The sequence below is a fragment of the Macaca thibetana genome, chromosome 1 (genome assembly GCF_024542745.1).
Source record: "Macaca thibetana thibetana isolate TM-01 chromosome 1, ASM2454274v1, whole genome shotgun sequence".
NCBI classification, from domain to species: Eukaryota; Metazoa; Chordata; class Mammalia; order Primates; family Cercopithecidae; genus Macaca; species Macaca thibetana.
In genome coordinates, this window is record NC_065578.1 from 56,635,487 (window position 1) to 56,655,254 (window position 19,768).

Below are 19,768 nucleotides of genomic sequence, written 5' to 3' on the forward strand. Positions count from 1 at the left end.
GTCACAAGTCTCTCACTTTAAATCAAAAGCTAGAAATGACTAAGCTTAGTGGGGAAGGCATGTTGAAAGCTGAGAAAAGTTGAAAGCTGGGCCTCTTGTGCCAGATAGCCAAGTTGTGAATGCAAAGGAAAAGATCTTAACCCACTCTGTGCAGCTCGCTGCCAGCACTTATTTCTTGGGGCAAACAAGAAACAGATTAAAGGACATTAAAAGTGCTGTTCCAGTGAACACATGACTGATAAGGAAGAGAAATATCCTGATAGTGGATATGGAAAGAATTTTAGCGGTGTGGATAGAAGATCAAACCAGACACAGTCTTTCCTTAAACCAAATCCTGATCTAGAGCAAGGTCCTACCTCTATTCAATTCTATAAAGGCTAAGAGAGGTGAGAAAGCTCAAGAGAAAATTTTGAAGCTAGAAGACCTTGGTTTATGAATTATAAGGAAAGAAGCCACCTCCGTCACATAAAAGAGAAAGGTGAAGCAGTAAGTGCTGATACAGAAGCTACAACAGGTTATCCAGAAGATCTAGCTAAGATCATGGATGAAGTTGGTTATACTACAAAACAAAATTTCAATGTAGACAAAACAGCCTTGGAAGAAGGTGTCATCTAGGACTTTCACAGCTAGAGAGGGGAGGTCAATGCCTGATTTCAAACTTCAAAAGACAGGCTGACTCTGTTGTTAGGGGTGAATGCAGCTGGCTACTTTACCATTGTGAAAATTCTAGGGCCCTTAAGAATTGTACTAAATCTACTCTGCCTGTGCTCTAAAAATGGAAGAATGAAGCCTGATTAACAGAACATCTGTTTACAGCTTGGTTTACCGAGTATTTTAAGTCCACTGTTGAGACCTACTGCTCAGAAAAAAAGATTCCTTTCAAAATATTACTGCTCCTTGACAACAGACCTGGTCACCCAAGAGTTCTAATGAAGACATACAAGGAGATAAATGTTGTTTTCATGTCTGCTAACAAAACATCTATTCTGCAGCCCATGGATCAAAGAGTAATTCTGACTTTTGAGTCTTATTATTTAGGACATACATTTCATAAGGCTATAGCTGCCATAAATAGTGATTCTTCTGATGGATCTTGGCAAAGTAATTTTAAAATATTCTGTAAATAATTCATCATTCTTAGACCAGTGCAGTGGCTCACGCCTGTAATCCCAGCACTTTGGGAGGCCGAGGCAGGCAGATCACCAGGTTAGGAGATTGAGACCATCCTGGCTAACACAGTGAAACCCCATCTCTACTAAAAATACAAAAAGAAATTAGCTGCGCATGGTGGCGGGCGCCTGTAGTCCCAACTACTCGGGAGGCTGAGGCAGGAGAATGGCTTGAACCTGGGAGGCAGAGCTTGCAGTGAGCCGAGATCACGCCACTGCACTCTAGCCTGGGCGACAGAGCAAGACTCCATCTCAGAAAAACAAAGAATTCATCATTCTAGATGCCATTAAGAACACTTGTGATTCATGGAAGGATGTCTAAATATCAACATTAATAGAAGTTTGGAAGAAGTTGATTCATGGCTGACTTTGAGGGATTCAAGACTTCAGTGGAAGAAGGAACTGCAGATGTGATACAAATAACAAGAGGACTAGAATTAGAAGTGGAGCCTGAAGATGAAACTGAATTGCTGTAATCTCATGCTACAACTTTAGCGGATAAGGAGTTACTTCTTATGGATGAGCAAAGAAATTGGTTTCTTGAGATGGAATCTACTCCTAGTGAAGATGCTGTGAAGATTGTTGAAATGACAGCAATGGATTTACATAAACTTATTGATAAAGCAGTGTTAGGGTTTGAGAGGACTGACTCCAATTTTGAAAAAAGTTCTACTGTGGGTAAAATGCTGTCAAACAGTATTGCATGCTATAGAGAAATCTTTCATGAAAGGAAGTGTCAATCAATGTGACAAACTTCATTATTGTCTTATTTTAAGAAACTGACCCAGGTACTTATCTTCAGCAACCACCACCCTGATCAGTCAGGAGCCATCAACATTGATGTAAAACCTTCCACCAGCAAAAAGATTATGACTTGCTGAAGGCTCAGTTGATCATTAGCACATGTGAGCAATAAAGTATTTTCAATTAAGGTATGTACATTGATTTTTTTACATAATGCTATTGCACCCTTAACAGACTACAGTATAGTGTAAACATAACTTTTATATACACTGGGAAACCAACAAATTTATGTGACTCTTGACTGCAATATTCTCTTTATTGCAGTGGTCTGGAATGGAACCAGCCATATCTCCCATGGATGCCTGAATTTATTTAATAGTAAGCATTCAAAAACACCCATGGTTTTCCTCCTCTCCTGATTATACGCCATTTAGAGTAAGAAATACAGGTAGCATATAATGAAAATTAATATATAGCTAGAAAACATAATTTTAAAGATAACATTTACAATGGCAATTACAAAAATATAAACCACCTAAAACTAAGCTAAAAAGAGTGCATGCCCTTTGATGAAAATTATAAACTGTATTGAAAGACATTAAATAAGAATCAAATAAATGGAAAGAGTTACTGTATTAATGGGTAGAAAGACTTAGGCTCAATGTCCTAATGACGGCATTATCTTTCAATCAGTCTATAAATTCGATAAAACTCAAATCAAATCTCAACAGTATTCTTGCGAAACCTTGAAAGAGGATTATAAAATGTATATGGAAGAAAAAGGACCAAGAAAAGCCAAGACACTCTTGAGACACTTTTGCAGAAGGACACTTTTAAGGATGTGTCCTGGCCAATACCAAGGTTCATTAAAAAAGCTATAATAAAATTTGGTTACGGCAAAAGAGTGGCTAAAACATATGCTTAGAAATTGACTCTAAGTTCCAGGAAAATCATTTTTCCATATGCAAGAAAATTAGAATAAATGCATACCTCACACTACACACATACACGCACACACTCTACATGGATTAGAGAACCTAAATTTGAAAGGCAAACAAAACAATAAAGCTTTTAGAAGATAACAAAGGAGAATATCTTCATGACATCAGGGTGGAAAAAAAAATGCTTTCCGAAACAAGACATAGAAAGTGCTAACCATAAAAGATTGATAAATTCAACTACATTAAAATTAAGAAGTTAGATAGCAGAAGGTTGGCAGAAATCCAACTTCTATGTGGCCTATAAATCTATTCAGCTTCCCAAGGCATAAATAACCTTTTTGCATTTATTGGAACTATATTCTGACAATACATGCCGTAGCTCAGATTCAGCATATGGTTGGCCCATCTTTGACTTTGTCCGCAATTAGATTACTAGCACTACTGCTTTAACCTGAGTATATTTGAATGGATGTGGCTTATACTTAGAACTTTCGTAAGACATTATATATATCGTAAGACATATAATACTGCCCAGAATAACACAGCCTATAATTCAAGACAAGCACTACCACATGCCATCATTATAGGCACTGCTACACCATCACCAGAGAACAGGATTGTACAGCATCTCTTCCTTACCCTCTGTGAGTGTTTTTCTATGTTTATGATCATTCATACTACAAAGTTCACTCTTGTTCTGCTAACTGCTGCGATTTAACTGCTACTCCAAAAACTGCCAGGAGAAATCTATATCAGTGAAAGCAAGGATAGAAAACCCTGGGGTAGATCAACTTCTAACCCCACAAGAGAAGGTAATCTACTGTCTCCCACACAGCCACGATTTTGTACCAAAAGCCTCCTGCTGTGAGCCTGTGAGTCTTCCATTTCCTTTCTCCTCTCACTCATTCTACCAAGTGTTCTTCACCAATATTCTGCCATTCACTCTACATGTTCACATATATACCATAATATATGAATATAGTCTGAGACAATAAGAAAAGAAAATTTCACCCACATATGACTTATGTTTAAGGCAAACTTTTTCAAGAAGATGTCCCTTGCATATATCAAAAGAGAGGCTTCTGTTGGCATGATAGTATCTAATAATAACACTCTGTTACTGATAGTAAGTTATTTCTTGGGGACGCCCAAGGAATGGAACCTCAGAAACTTTCAGTGCATTTCATGTCAGGGTACTGAGTAATTACACAGCATTGTAATTTTAAAATTTCCTCTTTGGATGAAAGCAGTTACATTTATAATTTTTCCTATAATGAAGGTAGATAGTTCTAGTGAATCAACTGTTTTAATAGGACAGATTTGGATAAGTAGTTATTGTTAATGATTTTAAGAGATGTCAATAAAACACAGAAATGACTTTCAATAGATAATTATTATAATTCACTCCCAAATCTAGATTACAAAATAAAGAACTGCAATAAAAAATGATTTTCAAGTCCACTGATCACAAAGAATTTCAATATTGTCTATGGAAAACAATTAATTTACACTAATCTTTTTGCCCAAATTAACTTAATGAACCACAGGAGACTGAATGCATTTAATTCAATTCAATTGAGCAGAAACTTATTGAGCATCTACTACATTCCAGATACCAGAGTTAAAAAGGGAAGCTACATTTCCTTCCCCTAAGTAGTTCATAAATGTCCTTTATTCCACTATAATTATTAGGCAAAATACTATTTCTTTCTTATTATCTATGTAGTAACTAGCTAGACAGTTTACAAATGTCCTTTATTTCAGGAAAATTATTGAACAAAATACCATTTCTTTTTATTATAGATATAGTGATGAGCCAGAAAGTGAATGAGAATTCAATGGAATTATTTAGGTTTGTTCTGGAAAAATACATTCAAAAGAATTATCAAATTTAGGAGAGTGACTATGTCTGCCAAGACGAGGGGACATATGATCAGAGAAAGGTTACTAGGAGGTTTCAACTGTTTGTCTGGCTTTATTTCATTAGCTGAGTGGTAGATACAAAACTTTTTTTTTTTTTTTTTTTGAGACGAAGTCTTGCTCAGTCGCCCAGGGTGGAGTAGCTCCACCTCCCGGGTTCACGCCATTCTCCTGACTCAGCCTCCCTAGTAGCTGGGACTACAGACGCCCGCCACCACGCCCAGCTAATTTTTTTGGTATTTTTAGTAGAGACGGGGTTTCACCATGTTAGCCAGGATGGTCTCAATCTCCTGACCTCGTGATCCACCACCTCGGCCTCCCAAGGTGCTGGGATTACAGGAGTAAGCCACCGCGCCTGGCCAAAACTTTTTATTATATTGTTATTTATACTTTTTGTGTGTCTTAACCCATTTATGCCACAGGTTGCAAATTGTTTTTTGTGAAAAATCAGACTTTGGCGATGACCTTGAGCAGTAGGATATAAATAACGCCCACAAGCTTAGCATTCCAATAAAGGAACACTAGGCATAAATGGGTTAAATATTACATCCTACATTTCAAATCACACACATTATTTTCATGATAGAATGAAAACTACTCTTAAAAAGCTTAAGTGATTCTCTACATTTTTCCCAATCTATTTCATAAGACACTGAGAGATGCTACTTGAAAGCAAAGGCTCTATGGCAAATGAATTTTTAAAATTCTTCATGAGTTAAATGACTTTAGTGCAGAAAATCTCGGAACCTTTAACATATCAGTAAATACCACATCTTACTAAGAACAGGATATATAATTCAATACTTTCCAAAAATGTTTGACATGGAACTTATTTTTCCGTCTGAGCCCTCTTCCTTTTGAAATATTCATAATGATATTAGGGGACATTAGTGTTCCCTGGGACACAGTTTGGAAAATGCACTATTAAAAAACCCATTTTGATGCATGTGCTACATTACCACGCTACCCAATTATGCCCATCCCTAAGCCAATAACCATCCTTCATGCTCGCCTGACTTTGTCCATGAAGCCCTATCAGTCTAAACCGCCTGTAAGCCTTGAGAAACTCCTGGTCAACCTTCAACATCTAGGTGAAATGAAGCCATCCCCAAGCTTTCCTTTCTCCAGAAGGTTCCATCGCTGTATAGATATTTTCCATAGCACATCTCCTGCTGTAACAGTTATTTATGCATAAAACCAGGTCCCTAGATGGGAAACTGCACAATTGCATCTTGGTACTCTTCACAATGCCTAGCATAGAGCCAGAGCAAAGCACAAAGTAGGTGTTCAGTAAACATTTGTTGAATGGACATAGAAGTGATGTTTATGTGCATGACCAGAATTTTGTTCCTCAATCTCCCTGATTTTCTCAATGCATATTCACAGCTTTTCTATTATTTTCAATTGCAACACTAATAAGAATAAAAACAAAGAGACATAAAGACTGAATGTGACAAAGGCTGAGATAGAAACGAGGAAAGACAGAGACAAAGAAAGAGCAAAGAAAGAGATGCCTGAACTGATGGATACCAAATAAACAGATCATGAGTCCATTCAAGAGATGCAGAGACTAACCAACAAAGAAAATCGTAAATCAATATGAAGCTCGGAGCAGAGACATGGGGTTGGTAATTTGCAAGACTCACTGTAGGTGGTCAAGATGGCCGATTTGAATTCATGCTGAACTACTTACAACTATTTGAGAGGGCCCATCCTCTTATTTTGATACCCTAAGTTAAACAGCCCGCCTTCACCACCACAAAATTTTCATCATTTTAGCTGTCATCTCTTCTATTCAGCAGAATTTTATTTCTATTTTCCTTTCTGTTTATGAGACTCCCCCACTGGCATTGCAGATTGGTTATATGTCAGCTTCAAATAAAATAAAATAATAATAATAAAAGCAAGCTGGCAGTTTCTTTCCAATAGAATATGCTACATATTTCATAAAATAGATGCCAGAGGAGTTTTACGATTCCTGAACCAAAACCTTCCCCCATCTGAAGACCAAATGGAAGAAAAATAAAAAGAACATGTCAAAGAAAAAGAAACCTGAACATTTGCTCTCCAATCAAAGGGAAATATCCAGGTGATTAATTTGATTAATGAATTGTTTTCATTTTTTTACACGAGTTCATATCCTGATATGCATTTCACAGATTCAGTTCAGTGCGAGTTTTCATGGATATAAATGTACATACCAGAGGAGGGGTTTTCTTTTCCTACTGACATGCTTTTTTCAGTACAGAATGTCTAGCTGGCTCATGCTCTTAGCCTGACAACACCTTCTCTGCCAAGTTTTATTTATATTTTCAAGCCACGTCTCTATCCTGGTATAGGAGACAATCTGGTCTAGTGAAAGGAGCACTGGACAAGGAGTCCAAGAACCCCGAGTTGCGAGTGCCTCTCAGCTGTAAAGTTACGTATCTCTGCAAGTCTAATATTCTTTCAATCTGTAAATTAGGAGAGTTGACAAACACACCTCTAGAATTCAATCAAAGTCATTTTACTTTCCTCAGAATAACTGTGGAAAAGTAAAATGGCATGGAAATTTTAACATGATGTGTATTTCCACAACTCCTCTTCACAAACAGGCAAAATGTGTAAGGAAATATTTCCAATTAAAAAAAAAAAAAAAACTTTGCCTAAAATCCTAAAATGTATCTCTTCCTAAAGATAGACCAGATAATATTGGGATACATAACTCTCAGAATATCAATGATAGAAAACTTTTTCATTATCTAGGGGATGGGTTTTTATCTCATTTGAAAGATAACACTAGGCCGGGTGCGGAGGATCACGCCTGTAATCCCAGCACTTTGGGAGGCCGAGGCAGGCGGATCACCTGAAGTCAGGAGTTTGAGACCAGCCTGACCAACATGGAGAAACCCTGTCTCTACTAAAAATACAAAACGAGCCGGGCGTGGTGGTGCATGCCTGTAATCCCAGCTACTCGGGAGGCTGAGGCAGGAGAATCACTTGAACCTGGGAGGTGGAGGTTGCAGTGAGCTGAGATTGTGCCATTGCACTCCAGCCTGGGCAACAAAAAAAAAAAGAAAAGAAAAGAAAAGAAAAGAAAAGAAAAGAAAAGAAAAGAAAAGAAAAGAAAAGAAAAGAAAAGAAAAAGAAAGAAAGAAAGAAAGAAAGAAAGAAAGAAAGAAAGAAAGAAAGAAAGAAAAAAAAAGAAAGAAAAAGAAAGGAAGAAAGGAAGAAAGGAAGAAAGGAAGAAAGGAAGAAAGGAAGAAAGAAAACACTAATAGCTAAGTAACTGTTCATGCTAGGTATTATTCTAAGCACTTTGTGTTACTTCCTGTAATCTTCATAATTTTATGAGGTAAGTATTGTTATTTCATTATAAAGAAAACTAAAGCACAGATAAGGTAGATCAGCTGGCCAAGGCTACACAGCTTGCAGAGCTGGTGGAGCTGAGATCTGAAGCCAGGCAGTCCAGAAACCAAGTCCAGACTCCTTACCACCTGTCAAACAACCTTTTAGTTTGAGAATCTCTGCTGACCACAGCTAGTAACTGAGAAAAGCAGTAGTGCTGTTTCTGCATTACTAATTGCCTAAACAATTATTTACTAATTGATTACTAATTGTTACCTAATTAATAAACATTTTCACAGAGTAACCAGATGTGAACCATTACTAACCAATGCCTGATAGAAACTGCCACAGAGTCACAAGTGTTCAAAATGCCTATCATTGTCCCGTTCCCTGTTGATAATAAGGTAACACCATTTTGTGTGGCTAGCATCTAAAAATGGGGAAATATGCAGCTTGCTCCTATAGAAGTCTTACTATTTCATTATTCTCCATTAAATTTTACACCCTGGGAACTAGCTGGGATCACTTCCTCACTCAGAGGCAGCATAACAGTGGTTAGGACAGACCCTGGAACAAGAATGGCTGGGTTTAAATCCTAGTTCCATCCCTTATTTGCTATGTAATCTCAGGCCAGTTACCAAATCTTCCTGTGCCCCAGTTTCCTTATCTAGCTAATGCAAATGAGAATACAAGTATCCACATCCTAGGGTTATCTAAAGATTAAATAAGTTAATATGTGTAAAGTGCTCAGAAGCATTCCTGACTCTTAGTAGCACTCCATAAAGGTTAATTATTCTGTTTTATTAACATGAAAGGTGACTTGCCAAACATCAAAGTCAGAAGTAGCTGGATTCAATCCTGGTCTTCCCATTCCAAATGCCATCCACCTTCTTGAACAGAATTCCATGCTGTCTATTACTAAGAGTTATCACTCTGTTGAAATCCTGCTATGTGCCAAACCACCCGATCATACGATTTTCCCCATAAAACTGCTCCAAGACCCACAAGGTAGGTAATGTTGTCCGTTTTGCAGATGATGAAAGCAAGGTTGTGAGAGGTTAAGCGATTCATCCTCAACTGCCTAACTCAACCACTGAGTATTCTTTGTCTCAGGAAGTCCTAAATAACGTTAAAGTTCCTGACAATACCCTTCAATTTATACTATTTTTAAAGTGCCATCTAAAAGACATAAACTGTGATTTTCTTGCTTTGTTTGCTTTATTAGCTTGAGAGAAGGATTAAATCCCAGCAAAAACAAAATGTTTGACTTGAGTGAATTATCAAAATGAAATGCTGCCTCCATTAGATTCTTCATCTGCCTGCAGGGTGGCTCCAAGCATCCTAAATCTACCAAATGCAATTTTTTAGATGGGTACTATCAGGTACCAAGCCAAACACTCACCCATTTAAGAAAAATTACTTTGGAGGGCAAAGGGGAATGAAGAAGAATATTCCTCTCTGGGTTGGGAGGAGAAAATGAACAATACGTGATACAATCTCTTCCCGGCAGCCTCACACAATGGTGTGTCTTGCAAATGAAACATACTGTGAAACAGCTTGTGAGATGAGCTTCATCAACAATAAGTAATTTTTATTCAGATTTTATCGTTGACTACAATGAACATGATTAAACGTTTCAGATATGCCTATTCAGACCTTAAGCAAACCACTAAAAAATAAAAACTACTAAAAATCATCTTCTAAATCTGCTTTAGAAGAGACTTAATTGCCAAGTCGATGAGTAGAACCGAATTCCTACTTGATAGCAGCACCGTTCCCAAGAAGATGGTCACAACATATTTGCACTTCCCACCTCGGCCTCTTTTCTCATCCCTGCGGATCCTCCCAGCGTTGCCAAATAGTTACAAAGTCAGTCCTTTCAAACCACTGCATTTTGAACTTCCTAAACCTTTAAGAGAGACTCTGTGTACGGAAAAGAACAATAGCGCTTCAAAAGACCTTTCTGCGAGTTCTTCAATACTCCATTTGAATGCTGGGGTTTCAATCAAGGACATCAGCAGACAATTTCTGATTGCTTAGAAGTTGACTTTTATACAGCTTTGATTAGGTCGCCCTTCTCAATAGGAAATCAAGAAAATCTTTGATCACTTTCGGTTCCCAGAATTGTCACCAAGCCTTGTCAGGATAGGGAGTGAAAGAGACGGGGGTGGCGGGGGGCCCTACTCCTTCTGACATCTTCGAACCCCCATCTATCTTCGTGCCTGCGCAGTTCCGGTGCCATCCAGAATCACTCATCACGGAGATCACAAAAACAATGGGTGCTAATTCAAGTGGTGGGGATGGTTTATAATTTTATGGATTTCCCAAAGACCTATAATTGGCACATAAATGTACCAACGTGAACTGGATAATTAGGGGGTTCTAAAACGTAAGCCACCTTTAATTTATATGATTACTTGAAAACGTTAAGTGTTGTAAAGTGTAGTGGAATCTCCACACGGCCTTTATTCAAAACTATCAACACTGAAAGTGTATTTAACTGGCCAGCAGGAGGGGAGCAGGAAGGAGGTGGAAACGACGGCGCGGATTCTCACCCCCGGTCCCTGTTGGCTGGCTAGGAGCTGCACTGGAGCATCCAGCTCGCAGGCGGGCTCGCCCCCGTCCAGCTCCCAGGCGGAGAAAGGCGCTCGCGCTACCGCAAGCTCTACACTCGCCCCTCTTTCTAACGGAGTTAAACACAGGCGTGCGCCGACATCCAAACGCACACGCAGACACCGACCCACGCGGGCGCGCACCCCAGCCTCGCGACACACACACACCGGAGCGCACAGAAGCCCGCGCCGCGGCGCTCTCCACTCCGCCCGCCGCCGAGAGCCGAGCGGTCGCCAAACGCCCCCGGCCTCCCCACCCCCACGCCATTCCTTCAGACTCTCCCAGCCTAAGCGGAAGTGCCCCAGCAGACCCCCAACAATGAGCACTTGTGCGATGCAGTTGGGGGTTGGGGGTAGTTCACACGGAGTGAAACGTACACAGTCTGGCAGGTCTGGGAGCAGCCAAGTGGCGTCCGCCTCTCCAGGCAGCGTTCCCTTGTGCCCACTGGCCCCCATGAGGCCCACCAGCACCACCAAAAAACAAAAACAGAGAAAAAAAGCGCCTTAAAAAGTGCAGAGAAAAGATGCGCCCTCCCACCAGGGGTCACAATAATACTCCCCGGGACGCAGCCAGCGGAGGCAGAGTCCTGACTGCAGCAGTCACCCTGGTTTTGAAATTTACTTTGTACACTCACCCAGTGGCCCCTTTCAGACGCCGCGACACGACCTCCCCCCATCTCGGACTCCCTGCCTCTGGGTTCTCTCGGCGGTTGACACCCTCTTGTGTGCCTGCCTTACGAGCCGAACCACAGAGATTTAAAGTTTCCCTGGCAGGAAAAAAAAAAAAAAAAAAACTGAGCTCTCTGCATCCAAGTCAGAGCGTCTGGAGCAGAGAGAAGGAAGAGAGGCGGGCTGGGGAGGGGACTAACTGGGCGTGTGGGCAGGAGGGTGCTGGGGAGTGGATGGAGGGGGTCGAGCGGCAAAGAACAGAGTCCACAGAAGATCCGAAGAAAGGCAGGGGTCCGAGGAACGCGGGATCCAGTTCTCACGGTGCCCGCGAAAGGGCTGGGATTACTGGGATAGAGTCGGTTTTTCGAGAGGTCGAAGCCGAACCTAGCTACCGAGGAGTAGGGAAGTGAGAACGGGGTTCGGCCGAGTGAGGAAGAGGGTCTGGCCACCAGAGAAGCAGGGAGGGAGTTTCGGGAGCACAGGACAGCGGGAGAAGGCAGGCTCGAGGACCGACAGAGCCAAGACCGCAGGAGGAAAGAGGGCGCAGGGGGTCTTGGAGAGAGACGCGTGTCAAGGGTGGACAAGTCTGGAGACAGGATCGCGCGTGGTCAGAAGTAGGGAGACAGGGGCGCAGGGGTGGGTGGCAGGAGAGAGAAAGAGAAGTCGCCCCTTTCCTCCCAGCAAGTGGAGGGAGAAGGCGAAAAACTGCTGCAGTCGCCATCCTCGCAGCACCCCTAGCCAAACTGCTGAGTGGCGCGTCCCAGGAGCCCTCCTCCGCGCCGGGGGCCCCAGCGAAGCCTCCTGGCTCCCCGGCGCCGCGTCGTCGCGGGGCACCTGACGCGCTGAACTCAAGGGTTGCCGCGCGCCCCCGCCGCGCCTCACCTCGCCTAGCCCAGAGCATCCTCCTCCGCTGCCGCAGCCGCCCAGGAAGCGGCTACCCATGCCCGGCGGGCGGCGGCACTCAGGCGCGCTCTGCAGCCCGGGGAAGCCCGGGCGAGCGCCGAGCTGGGTCCATCCTCCCCGGGAGCCACGGGCCCCGCGTCAGAGTAGGGGGAGGAGACCGCCACCCGCGCGGACCCGCCTCCTCCCGCGGCCCCCGCCCCGCCGGCCCCCGCACCCGCCCGGCGCCCAGCGGCGCCGCTCACCTACTAGCTCCCCGGCCGCCGCCGCCGCCTGGTAGTGCGCTCCTCGCCCCGGCCTCGCGGCTCCAGCTCCCTCCGGGGCGCTCTCTGCGCAGCCTGAGCGCGCTCCGAGAGCTTAGCCGAGCCGCGGTGGCGACGAGGAGGTGGAAGAACGAGCGAGCGAGCGAGCGGGGGCGCCGCGGCGTGCAGTCGCGCCTCTGGAGCCCCTGCGCGCTCTCTCCATCCTGGCGTGGAAGCGGGAGAGACAAGCCGAGAGCGAGGGGTCCCCGCCCCAGCCTCGCCAGCGTGAAGAGGGTAAGGGAGGGGGTTGTCACAAAGTAGCCAGTGTTTTCTCCCCCATCACCACCACTGGCCGCAGCTCCGCCTGGCCCCTCTCATTTTTCTCTAGGGTCTACCCTTTTATCCAAGCCTCGAAAACATACGCATACCCAAATATACGGAGTGCCATTATGGGCGAAACCACGAGGGGAGTCTCTGTGAGGGCATGTTGCCCCCACGCCCCTTGGCAGGAGGGGGCGCTCGCTCCCAGCCGCCAGCGCAGGCTCGGTGGCTCCTGTTTTGATTGCGGCTTCCCAGGCAAAGTTGGGCAAGTTGGGAGGGAAAAGGCTAGCATGTGTCAAGTCCTAGGAAAGACCCGTGCCCCTGAGAGTATGCAGACCGCGGTTAACTCCGGCTTACTCCCCCCAACTCCCTTACTCGGCTCTTAGAATGACTGGGAGTAAACAATCCTCTGATCCGAAGCTGTGCGGGAGGCGGCTCCAGCGAGTACGCAGTCGGTTGCTCCTTGCTTAGGGTCCTAGCTTACAAAGATCCTAGAAACACCAAGTCGCAGAAAAGATTGGGTCCTTCTGAACATTCTTCCACCCTGAGACTGGATTCAATTCCAGGAATCCCTGTTGTGTGGCATACCTGTCTCCAGAGGCCTGAACGCAGGAGGAGAGAGGAGCCTGGAGAATCAAATCAAGTCGATAATGTGTAGATTCGCACTGCACACAAACCACCCTGCTGGACCCAGGTGCAGAAAAGGAAAGCAAGAGGCAAGCAACCCTTCCTTAAAAAGTTTACCCTTACTCTTTTGGGGGCTACACTTCTGTTTTCCAGCTGTGTAATAACAAAGCTAATGCGATGGATTTGTGCTTTTCTGTTTTGGGTTTTTTTTTTTTTTTTTTTTTACCTCTTAGCTTCAGACACTCACCCACGGAAATTTAATGAAGCTTTTAGGGTTGTTACCTCCAGAGTCAATGAGCTAAAAATATTTAGCCTAATGCACTCCTTGTGGAGCCAGTAGGTCCAGGGCTGGTACATACAGAGTCATCAAGAGACCCTCCCTTTCTCTACAAAATTCACGACCCATTAAACTTACTCCATAATAACAGCTTCCGCACAAATGGAGGCCTGAGCAAACGGAGGCTGTCACGCACCACCTGAAAAGACAGCAATTTACATACAGACAAGAAAAATTTGTGAGGTCATAGCAGAATGCAGTCTTGCAAGAAGAGATGATCAGATGAAACTCCCAAAAAGGTGGGAGGGAGGTCCTATCCCTGATACTGCTCGGTTTCTATCTACCTCCGGGTGTGACCAGATAATCTAAGGGTGGGGAGCAGGGAAACTAGCCCAAGTCTCTCCAAGTTTTCCAGAGTTCTGGAAACTGAGGACAGTTGACGCCAGATATGGTTCTACACTGTGTAGGAAGTTCAGGCTTACCAGGCAACTCAATTAAGATTAACTTCAGTTTCTTCATCTATGAAGACACATCTCAAGTGTCTAAACTCTACTAAGAAAAGAGGGACAAATCTGAGAAGACATGGTCGAAACGGGGAGGGAGGGTAGAAAACTGTTATGATGGACGCACAGGTCTAAATTCTCATTGACTACCAAAAACATTAAAGTTTCTCAATCCTTTGAGGATAGCCTTAGAACATGAAGGCCATCTACATGCATCTTAAGGCCCTACTTTTAAAACCTGTCTTCACCCACCTTTCACTTTGTTTGGCTTTCTATTGATATGATGATTACAGACTTTGAAGGGAATTCATGACACTGAATTGGCCAAGTAATGGAAATACAAGACTCTATCTCTGCTCAGTGTTGAATCAAGTCTACCATGGAAACTGGGCAAATTTCCCTGAAATTCAACAGGGGTAACAAGCAAAGCTTTTCTCAAATCCAGGCATAACATGTAGATGCTAACTGCACACAAACTACCCACCAATGATCTTTCAAGTTAAACTAAACCAAATCTTAAAGGAACATTTTAAGTTGTTGTACTAAACACGTCATGAAACAAGTCACCTAAGAATTAAGGTTTTTTTTTTCTTTTGTTCTTTTTAAAAATAACAATGTCATTTGTATTAAGAATGGCATAAGAAAAAAATCTCAGTGAACATTTCTTTATCATCTACCCTGAGAAACAGTAAAATAAGAACAGCAAAGATGTATATATTGTTTATTATGTTTCAGACACAGTTCTGATACTTTCCGTATATTAACTCATTTAACCTTCACAACAGGCCATTGGGGAAGGCACTCTTATTATACTGGATAAAGTATGGAGTTTGGAATTTAATGAGCTTCGTTCATCTTTGACAAGTTACTTCTCTGAACGTCAAAATTCTCAACCCTACAATGGTGGTGGATCATACTTGCTTCTTGAGATCACAGTGAGCCTTAAATGAGATAAGGAAGTGGAAGTGCCTGGCACTGAATAAATCAGTCACCCCATAAACATTGATTCTCTTCCCAGAATAGTTCTAAAATAGTTCATTTTAATTTGACAGGCATTTATAATGGGAATAATGGTGATAAATCAGAAACATGTTCTACCTTTGAGGATGTTGGAGTCAACCAAATAAAAGACACAGGCATGAGCAGCCTGCACATGGGCAAAATAGAGTTTTATTGAACTTTACATAATTTATAACTATGCACATGATTTTCAAGATACTCAAAGGAGAAGCCTATGTAAGTGCTGGTTGACCTATGATGGAAATCAAAATCAAATGTCAGAAATCATAAGTCCTATTAGCTATTACTACTCCTCCAAAGAAAGAAATGCAAAGAAGCCCATTTTGTGTATTATATTTTATTTAGTTCTGTTTATTCCTACAATTATTTCAATTACAACACTCGTTGGCTAGAGTGTAATAAAATTTTATGGTGTAAACTATGGACTTTTTTCTTTTTCTGTAGTTTATTGAGGTATAATTGGCAAATAATGCCTCAATATTGTGTATATTTAAGATGTACAAGATGATGTTTTGATATACATATACATTGTAAAATAATTAGCACAATTAAGCTAATTAGCATATCCATACCTTCACATAGTTACTAATTTTGTGCATGTGATAAGAACAGTTAAGAGCTTAGAAAATTTCAAGTACATGGTGCATAATTATTAACAGTAGTCACCATGCTATACATTAGAGCTCCAGAACTTATTCATCATATAACTGAAGGTTTTTACCCTTTAACCAAAATCCCCCCATTTTCCCCACTCTCTAGCCCTTGACAACCATGATTCTATTCTCTGGCTTTGATGAGTTTGATTGCTTTAGATTCCACATACAAATGAGACCATGCAGTATTTGTCTTTTTAGGTCTGGCTTATTTCACTTAACAAAATGTCCCCTAGGTTCATTCATGTTGTCACCAATGGTAGGATTTCCTTCTATTTTAAGACTGAATAGTATTTCATTGTAGACATATATACCACATTTTCTTTATCCATGCATCTGTTGACAGTCATTAGGGCAGTTCAGTGTCTTGGCTATTGTGAATAATGCTGCAATGAACATGGTAGTGCAGATATCTCCTTGAGATACTAATTTAAATTCCTTCAGATATATACCCAGAAGTGGGATTGCTGGAACATATGGTAGTTCTGTTTTTAGTTTTTTGAAGAACTTTCATACTCTGTTCGTAATGGCTATACCAATTTACAATCCCACCAACAGCATACAAAGGTTCCCTTATCTCTTCATTTGCACCAATACTTCTTACATTTGTCTTTTACAAAAAAAAAAGAACAAAACTGTTTTTTTGTTTCTTTGTTTTGTTTTTTGTTTTGTTCTGTTTCTTTGAGAAAGGGTCTCACTCTGTCACCCATTCTGGAGTGTAGTGGTACCATCACTAGGAATTTATTCCTAGGCCCTCTATTCTGTTTCATTGATCTGTGTCTGTTTTCGTTCCAGTATCATACTATTCTAGTATCATACTTTGAAATCAGATAGTATGATTTCACTGCAGCCTCAAAGCCCTGGATTCAAGGGACCCGTCTCCTTCCGCCTCCCAAGTATCTTGGGACTACAGGCAAGTGCCACCATGCCAGGCTAATTTTCAAGAAGTTTTATAAGGACAAGGTCTGGCTATGTTTTTCAGGCTGATTTTGAACTTTTGACTTCATGCGATCCTCCTGCCTCACCTTCCAAAGTGCTAGGAGTGTGAGGTGATATCTCATTGTGGTTTTCATTGCATTTCCCTGATGATTCGTGATATTGAACAACTTTTTACATGCTGCTAGCCATTTATATGCCTTCTTTAACAAACCAAAAATGTCTATTCAGGTCCTTTGCCCATTTTTAAAATAAGGTTGTTTGTTTTCTACTATTGAGTAATAATGAGTTCCTTATATATTTTGGGTATTAACCCCTTATCAGATACATGGCTTGTAAATATTTTCTCCCATTCTGTAAGTTGCCTTTTCATTTTTTTGATGGTTTCCTTTGCTATGAAGAAGTTTTTAGTTTGATGTAGTCCCATCTGTCTACTTTCACTTTTGTTGCGTATGCTTTTGGTGCCATATCCAAAGAATCATTGTGAAGATCAATGCCAAGGAGCTTTTCCTCTGTGTTTTGTTTCAGGATTTTTATTATTTCAAGTGTTGCATCTGCCTTTAATCCATTTTGAGTTGATTTTCATATATGGTATGACATAAGGATTCAATTGCATTCTTTTGCTTGTGGACATGCAGTTTTCCCAACACCATTTATCGAAAAGACTATCCTTTCCCCTTTATATATGCTTGATGACTTTATCAAAGATTAGTTGATGGTATATGGGTGAATTTATTCCTAGGCCCTCTATTCTGTTTCATTGGTCTAGGTGTCAGTTTTCCTCCCAGTATCATACTATTCCAGTATCATACTTTGAAATCAGGTAGTATGATGCTTCTGGGTTGTAATTATCTTTTAAGACTGCTTTAGCTATTCAAGGTCTTTTGTGGTTCCATATACATTTTAGGATTTTTTTCTATTTCTGTGAAAAAATGTAAGTAGCATTTTATAGGGATTACATTGAATCTATCAATTGCTTTGGATAGTATGGATACTTTAACAACATTAATTATTCTACTTCATGAGCATGGGATAGCTTTCCGTTCATTTGCGTCGTCTTTAATTTCTTTCATCAACATTTCAGTTTTCAATGTGCAGATCTTTCACATCGATAGTTAAATTTACTCCTAAATATGTTACCCTTTATGATGATATTGTAAGTGGAATGGAGTTTTTCAAACACAAATTATTACACAGCCACAATTCATTAAATAGTTTGTCGTGCTTGTTAGGAATGTTTCTGTGTACATAAAGCCTCGAGTTAATACAATTTTTAATAAAGTTCAGTCGGAACACTCCTACCAAGCTTAATAGAGATATAATATGCTCAAAGTATACTAACATAGAATGTGCACGATTTCAAAGGTTTATAATCCTCTCACTCTCCCTTTTATTCAAGTTCATGTTTATACTCAGATTCTGTATTTTAATAAGAAAGGTCTATCCTTTATTTTAAAAATATGTTTACTGATGGCTTGCTCTATACCAGGTACAATGTTAGGCATTGGCAGAGAAAGAAAACAAAAACAAACAAACAAACAAACAAAAACTTGTCCTGAAACAACTCATAGCCAAGTGAAGGAAACACATAATCATATTACATTGAGATGAACACTGTGACAATGCCAAGTACAGGACGCTAAGGGAGCATCAAATGGGGCATTTAACCCAAGGTAGCATGTGAAGAGGACTTCATGAAGGAAGTGACGTCATCCTGAAAGATAATTGGGTAACCAGGTGAAGCAAGAAAAGGTATTTCAGGCCAAAAAACAAAAAAAGAAAGAGAAAAAAGATAGAATGTAAAAAGGCAAAACAGAGATTCCCCTCTGAGAGTGGCTGTAGTTGACTCTAGAGAAGCATACATGAACAAATTACAAAGTGCCATGATCAGAATTTTGAAATTTAGAGTGAAAGCAAAAGGATCCACTTAAACACACACACACACACAACAAGAAACAAATACTTTGCAAACCTTGTTTTAACTACATTTCAGATACTTCTCTTGTATGCCCTGGACATAAAAGTAAAATGTCCAATTGCTGTTTCTCTTCTGAGGTCAAAAAAGCAATGAAAAAATATTTCTATGCAACTTCATCAAAACAGAACATCTCTTCTTTCGTGGTACCAGCCTTGCCTGATTCCAGCGCAAGGTTGTGTGGCAGCATTACTAAACTTGACTCTGGTTTACAATAGCTATAAATAGCACTCCTTTCATTTTTTCCAAGGAGCAGGTAGAGGACAGCAGCAACACTGGCAATTGTATTTATGCCTGAAATCTGCTCTCTTTAGCTAAATGCACAGTAGAAACAAAAGTGGAGAGCTAAAGTGATTGTCAAAGGACTCTTATGTTTCAATACAAACCCCCAATTTTTTTCACTCATAAAGTGGAGCTTAAGGTGATATTAATGCCTGAAAATAGGAGTAGGCTAAAAGCTATAAAAAAAATGGCTGGGCCGGGCACGGTGGCTCACACCTGTAATCCCAGCACTTTGGGAGGCCGAGGTCTGCAGATCACGAGGTCAGGAGTTCAAGATCAGCCTGACCAACATGGTAAAACCCCATCACTACTAAAAATACAAAACTTAGCTGAGTGTGGTGGTGCGTGCCTGTGATCCCAGCTACTCAGGATGCTGACGCAGGAGAATTGCTTGAACCCGGGAGGTGGAGGTTACAGTGAACTGAGATTGCACCACTGCACTCCATCCTGGGCAATAGAGCAAGACTCCTTTAAAAAAAAAAAAAAGGCTGAATTTCTGATGCTTACAGAATATTGAAAAAGAGAAGAATCAGCATAGCATATGATATAGCTGCTGCATATTTTGTAGCCTCTATGTTAAAGGTTAAAAGTATGACAGGTATGTGTTGTCTGCCTCTCTGGGGCCATTCCTCCTTCTTTTAAAACAACAC

The 19,768-nt window shown here is 41.3% G+C and overlaps 1 protein-coding gene across 5 annotated transcripts in view; it reads right to left on the reverse strand.

Moving 5' to 3' along the window:
* Positions 1 to 19,768, reverse strand: part of DAB1 (DAB adaptor protein 1) — a 1,249,655-nt gene that overhangs the window by 415,363 nt on the left and 814,524 nt on the right. For 2 of the 5 annotated variants that reach the window (XM_050803914.1, XM_050803893.1), the window contains exon 1: positions 11,349 to 11,447. The exons of 1 other annotated variant lie outside the window; for it this stretch is intronic. The gene's annotated coding sequence lies outside the window, so the exon portion shown is untranslated. Of the gene's footprint in view, positions 1 to 11,348; positions 11,448 to 12,264; positions 12,427 to 12,527; positions 12,756 to 19,768 lie in introns of those variants that run through there. 2 more of the 5 variants (XM_050803884.1, XM_050803904.1) reach the window with 2 other exon arrangements.